The sequence below is a fragment of the Merops nubicus genome, unplaced genomic scaffold (assembly GCF_000691845.1).
Source record: "Merops nubicus isolate BGI_N331 unplaced genomic scaffold, ASM69184v1 scaffold13111, whole genome shotgun sequence".
NCBI classification, from domain to species: domain Eukaryota; kingdom Metazoa; phylum Chordata; class Aves; order Coraciiformes; family Meropidae; genus Merops; species Merops nubicus.
The window spans coordinates 7,057-14,112 of NW_008589067.1; positions in this window are offsets into that span (position 1 = coordinate 7,057).

Below are 7,056 nucleotides of genomic sequence, written 5' to 3' on the forward strand. Positions count from 1 at the left end.
AGCAAACAGTTGTGTTTCAGCTGCAGCTCCACCATGTGTCTTATCTGTGCCAATTGCCAAGGTCCTGGGAGGTGGCAGAGCTGCTGAAATGGAGTTTCCCAGGCACCACAGGGGCAGCAGGCATAGTAAGGATCACTGGAGTGTTTTCCATTACTCAAAAAATATTCCCTGCTTGTCTGAGAAAAGACCACGTGGAAATCTGAAAAGAATTTTATTTCCTCTGCATAGTCCTGTGTCTTTCCTCACACGTGTGTGCACAGGCAGAGGTGACTGCATGTGCTGGAATCCTGCCATTCGTTTTGCACTAGAGGGATAACACACTGCATCTTTGTTTTGGTAGTGGGAAGAACCTTTATTCAGGAGCTTAAAAATAAGATGATTTTGTGTGATTTTTTTTTTTTTTTTTTTTTTGGTAATTTTCTTTGTTGTTGTTCTGGATCCACCAGTATTGGCAGCACATCCCTCAAAAGGTGAGAATGCAAAATCACATGCTTGTTCCTGGAGGGGAACTGCTGAACGTGTTTAACCTGTTTTCACAGAGATCTTTTTTTTTTCAGCTAGCTGAGAAACCTCTGCATGGGAATCAAGGCTTGTTTGGTAGAACTGAAAAGCAGGCACCTGACAAGGGTGTACCAAACCTCCTGTGTGCAGCAGCTATTCCTGCATCCCTTTTCCTGATACATCAGTTCAGGAACGTAAGAGATGTGTTGCTTAATGACTGTCTAAAAAGTAAAACAGTAGCAATAAAACCCTGATTTCTCCTGTGTAAATAAGCTTTACCTTGCCCTTAAAAACCCTGATTTCTCCTGTGGAATCTGTGTGTCTGTGTAAATAAGCTTTACCTTGCCCTTGATCACGACAAGATCTTTGATGGCAGCCAAACTCCCTGTTTATAGGAGAGATTGGGAGCTGCCAGCCCTCTTCTGCTTCCACCCTCTTGCATTAAGAAGCTGCTTAGTAGAAATGTCTGATGCGTGGGTTACCTGGTGTGGATCACAGCAGTGATCTTACCACAGCTTTACTTTCACAGCAAGGTACTTCTGCCATTAATTGAGGAGGAATGCTCTGCAGAAACTACAAAGTTTGCTTCCCAGAGGATGTGTAAAGTATTATTTGGGTCTGAGGAGATTTCACGTGGTAAGTGTTCTCTGTTTGTCAGTGTTCCCAAAACTCTTAGCATTGGCTGCTTGTCAAGAAACCAATAACCACCTTAACCTGCAGTGCATTTGGCTGGAGAGAAATGACTGACCCACCATGGAGCTCCTCCTGTGTTGCCAATGTGTTTCAAACCACTGATGATCCCTGCTGGTGGTTTGGTGAATAAAGGGCCACGAGTGGCTTGGATGGCTGCAGGGTAACAGCAGCCTGTGGTAAAGTATCTGACTGTCCCAGGAGGAAAATCCAGGAGCCTTTACCTGCAGCTCAAGTCCTGTAAGAGTAAGTAAGTACGTACTTACTCTTAATCAGGTAAGAGTAAGTAAGTAAGGTCCTGGAGGCATGTGGCGATAAACAGGCTAATGATAGAGGTGGCTGTCTGCAGTCACTGAGGAACACACTGACTGCTCCTCAGCTCTGCTGTAGGACCAACATGTCTGGCTGGCATGGCAGGGACCCCAGGGGTTAGAACCTGGAGCAGGCTGGGCAGCTTGGGGTGAGGAGCTGGAGTAGCCTGGGGGCAAGGCAGGGAGTCCTGTGCCAGGAATGGGGGTGTCTCTCAGGGGCCTGGCTCTGGCTGGGCCAGGCAAGATCAGTAATTTTTTTTGCAGAGCAGGCACGGAGAGGCCTCTCCTGCTGTCCCACCTGCACCCCCAGGACTCCAGTGGGTGGGAGAAAGGAGGCACAAACAAAGAACCTGTGTCCTTGCTCCCCCAGCCCCGCTCGGACCTGGGTATGGCATGAGGGTGGGGAAGAAGGGAAGAGAAAACCTTGAGGAGACTGACCAGTGTGAGCTCTTTGCTGATGTCTGACCTTGGAGCCATGCTCAGTTTCTCCCTGTCTCCGTTTGGTCTTTAGAGCCAAACTAAAGACTTTTCTCCCAAAATGAGGAGCAACATGGAAATCATCATTGTGGCTTCATGGGGCAGGAAACATGGCTGTGCTGGGCACTTTGTGAGACTGAGAGTCCCTGGTGGGGGGAATCCCTCTCGAGCACTGCCCTGACTGCATTTTTTGGCAGCGAGGACTGTGGTGCCAGCAAGAGTTACCAGTTGCCAGGGTTCAGGGCTGGCCCGAAGGCAGCAGGTGAGCTGCAGCAGGAGATGGGCAATGGGGGTGATGCATCAGAAACTGGCTGAGATGCCCCAGGGTGCCACGAGCCCTTCATCCTCCCTGTGCTCACTGATGCTCGTGGAAAGTGTTACAAAAATCTTCTGAGAGCTGTGCCTGTGTACAGCCTCCTTCCCCTCTTGCACCTCCCCAGGCTCTCCTTGCATGGAGTGCCTAATGAAAACCAGAACTTGGCCTCTGAGGGCATTTCATGAGCTTTCATTGCTCATTCCTTAATGGAGGCCACCGTTGTCCTTGCTGTGAAATCACATCTGGCTGCTGTGGAAATGAATGTGCTGATGATGATGCTGATTTGACTTCAGGTGGGAAGCCAGCAGCAGGTAAACCCTGCAGATAATGATCCAGATTTTGGGCAAATATGGCCAGTGATGAAAAACCAAGGACAAGAAGATCAGAAAATGACTCCTACTGTTGACAGGAGGAGAGTTTGTAAATGAATTTCTGATCAAAATGGCTCATGAGGCAATAGACGCTTCAATAAAAAAAAAGAAAGGAAAATCCATTGGTGTGTATTTCCTAACTTTATGTTTTTCAGGCATGCTCTTTTTGCTGGAGACAGAGTGATTCCTCCCTCGACACCACTTTCTTCTTTCCACTCTGCGAATGTGTTGAGGAACCCTGTGGCTGCAGCATTGCTGCGCGGACAGCTTCACGTGGGCTGCTGTTCTGAAGCACAGCTGCTAGGGATTAATTATTTGATGGAAGAAAACCACTTTCAGATGCTTCTCATAAAAAGCTGTTCCACCAGCAGCACTAATAACAAAGACTGATTTTTTTTTAATTAATTTTTTTTTTTAAAGACTGTCTTTCTTTCTCCTGTCCTTCCAGTGCAATGCCCGTGTGTCGTCTTCTCGCTGTCTGCATTGCATCCACCTCTCCAGAACCCCCAGGCTCCTGCTTGTCCCCCTTGGTTTTGACTGTGCAAAAGGCAGCACGTCCAGCACTGGGCTGTGCTCAGGGGCTGAGGGTGGGTGGTGCTGTGGAGCCCCTCAGCAGCCTGGTCAACTTCACGTGGTAGGTGAGGACTGAGGTCTGCCTGTTCCCCCTTGGGGTGGATGGGCTCTGGTGTTTGCCTGTGTGAGGAGGAGGAGGGAGGTGGTCAGGGAGAGATGGGCACAGAGGTTGACTCAGAGGTGACGTGGAAGGGTGGCTTACACTGCTTCCCAGGGAGAGGAGCCAGGCTGGTTGAGGTGCCTGGGAAGAGGAGTGTACATGAGAGGGGCTGCTCAGAGGTTTCCCAACAGAGGGGGAAGAGCAGCACTGCTTCTCTGCAGGCACTCCCACATTCCCACATCCTAGGGTTTCCTGAACAGCTGGGGAAAAGAGCTGATGTCAGTTAAACTTGAGTAACTGAGTAAGAAAGATGTGTTCTTTCAGATTTTAAAGAAGGAGGGGAAGAGATACCAACTGTTGCCTCCACTAGCATCCCTCTTTCTCAGTAAAAGAGGCAAAAAATACTTAGAAGTCAAAAGTTAGACAGAATTATGAGCTTGTAAAGGCAGAATCTGAGGCGAAGCTATTTAGGGACCAGTACCAGGTAAGGAAGAGTTGCCTGGTTTTTTTTCTCTGTGTCTTTGTAGAAAGCATAGGTCTGTCTGCCAGAGCAAGGGGCGTGGGAGTGGATGGGAAAGGGAGAGCTGAGTTTTCTGCTGCTTTAAGGTACTTGGTTCCGACCATGCAGGTGGTTTTCTCTCTTCTCATCTGATGTTTGAATCATCCTTCAGCTTTAGATGACTCCAAAAAGAAAGGACCAAGAGGACAGATGAGACCTAATCCTCATGTCCCCGTTGCTCATTTCCTTGAGTTAATTTAATGTTGGTAATAAAACCTAGCTCTTTTCATGACTGTAAAAGGCATCGAGCAAAGCACCTGTAGAGCCAAGAGGGGCTTGGTGATTCAGATTCATCATTTACTGCAGGATTTCTCCAACATTTGTTTCCAATTACCTGGCATTTGTCTTGCTGTTGTGCACGATTAGCTGCTGTTGCTGTGAGCAGGTACTTGGTGGGTTTGGTCTCCTGACTCTGGCATGCTGCTGGGAGCCAGCTGTAAGTCATGAAGAGTGTTTCAGAGAGGAGGGTTTGGCTTGTTGTTTGGTTTGGGTTTTGGCAAGATGCTTTTCTTTATTGTGTAGCTGCGTGAGACCATATTTTAAATGATCCCTGGCCAGTTCTATTCCTGTGTTATCTTGTGACATGGAAGAATTGGGAGGAAAATGAAGAAAGAGCTGCAAGCAAAGATCATATTACATATGAAGATTTCTCCTGTCTGCCCAAAGGTGCTTAGCAACTTGTAGGTCTAAATGTCCTGAGAGGGAACTGAATTTCACACACAACATCCAATATATCTTATACATCTTTTTGGCTTTTAAAATGTATTTTATATACTATATATATTTTTATATACCTAGAAGAGCTCAATAACTTCTTTGTAATTACAACTTTCCCCACTGTTTTCGTCGCAATTTTTTTCATGAAAAAACACAGATACTGGGGTTTGGGGTTTATGTCTCTTTTTATTTCAGTATATGGAAGAAGAAGATGACAGCCCATCCTTCTTGGGATTGACCATGACAAAAAACTCTGCAATACCTGTAAGAAAGCCAGTCCTCCCCCATCCTTGGGCTGCTAGAAAGAGGCATCCCGAGGCCAGAAGGTAATTAGCCAACTCACTTCTGAGCTGAGATGCTTGATAATGTCTGTATCAAATCCTTACAAATGAACTGCAAACTCAGATGCAAAGTATTAACAGCAAATCTGTTCCCATAGTGGTTTTCATCTTGCTTTGCTTGAGCTGCTATCTGCAGATAAAATAACACCCTACTTTTCAACCCATTCTTTTGTAAGAAAAGCAGTGATGGGGCAAGCAGGCCATTTAATGCTGATAATTAGTGCTTTGCAGGTTTCCCTGCTCCCTTTTCCTGAATGAGAGACCCTGGTGTATGTGTCCACACAGATGTATCCACATATTTTCCAATGCTTGGTCCTGTGGTGTGTCCAAGCAGGAGAAGAGATGGCAGTCTCAACCTGTAACTGCCCTCATGCTTTCCACACTGCTGGGATTACAAGAGTGCCCAGGATGGGGTGCTGAGCATCCCCCTCCACGGGCCCAGTGGCAAGAAAAGAGGATAAGCAATTTGCTCAGTAACATTTGAGGGAGTGGGGAGAATAAAGTTATCCCAGGCCCCCCTACTTAGAGCAAAATACAGTTTATGAATCTTAAAACCTTTTTCAAGAGCAGAAAGTAAAAAGAAAACTTAGCCTTCAAAGTGACTGTGAGTCACTCCCCTTCAAAGCATTTCCATGGATTTCTTGAAGTTTCTTTCCAGTGTATATTCCAAACGTTTTTGTGGGGATGATAAATTCTTCCTGTCTCACATTTAATTTTGGTCCATCAAACTGGCTCTCATTTTGGTTTTCCTTCTGGCACTAAAGGCTAATTTGCCTCCTTTAATTGAACGCAGACACTGCATCTAACTTGACAGGCACTACCCACTCAATAATGGGATATTGTCTTTCCTGACTCCTGCTTGCCTTAATTAAAAGCAGAGGGCTGACCTCAGCACTGAACTCTGCCCTGTTCCCTGCTGATACCTTTACACATCACTTCACACCAAGACTGGATGGAGCCCATGCGAGTTCCTGGCTCACCAGCACCTCTCCTTTGGGTGTTGCTGTTTGTGTGCTGAGTTTTGCTGAACTGGTGGGAGGCTCTCCTATAGCAGGGCAAAAATCCATTTCCAGGAAGAACCAGGATCTAATACATATTCTGAGCTCTATTAGATATCCAGCCCTGGTTTCAGGCTTGGAGTCAGGTGTTAAAACTTTTGAAGTTTGGGGTTTTTTTTAACTTGTGCCCTTTTATGGCTAAATCTAGGACTTCACTGAGGGCACTTAGTCCTCATCACTTGAACCTGTGCAGGACCTTTCTTGGTCAGCAGCCTTCAAAGGTTTCTTTGTGAGTTAGGAGGGTACAGCAATAACTACCCTGGACAGGCTACGTTGAAAATGGAACAAATTACATCCCACTGAGGGTACCCCAAACTGGGATACAGAGGGGTGCAAGCCAGGAGGCAGTGAGTGGCTGAAGGGGTTTTCTCTGCACAGCAGATAAAAAAAGTGGGGCAGGCTGTGCAGGGGTGTGGAAGGAGGTGAGCTTTTCATTGTCTGAGCACTGGCTTGAGGAAAAACACACAGAAATCATCTGTCTGTACAGGCTGTTTGTGCAGTGTGTTTTTGTTGTAATTCTTTCTACAGAGAAGCATTGTGCTTAGTCTCCAGCTCCTGGAAAGGGTGGGATTGGAGAGTGCAGCTTTCCACTAAAAGCCTTTGCTCTCCCAGTTCCATAGAGAAAGTAACCAAGTGATCTGCATTTACCTGAAAGGGTAAAATATGGAAGGCAAACTTGACACCCATCTTCCACAACAATCTTCAAAACCCTGGAACACCACCTAAGGAGTTAATCTTTCAGAGTTTTCCTAGGAGAGGTTGAGGTGCTCACTCAGGGCGTTTAGATGTTGAGGCTGGCAAGGGAAAGCAGAAGACTTGGCTTCTATTACCAGCCTTCCATGGCTTTGCCAGAAAAGGTCAGCCACAAGATGACCCTCACCTTTTCTCTGGTGATGATAATGCCTGCAGCAATTCCTGTAACCCTCGCCCCACAGAAAATCTTTGTAGCCCAGGTGCTCACAGGAAGGCACCTTTCCCTGCACACAGCCACAAGTCTGATGAAGGAGAACAGCCCAAGCCAGCTGAAGCCAAGCATGCTTAA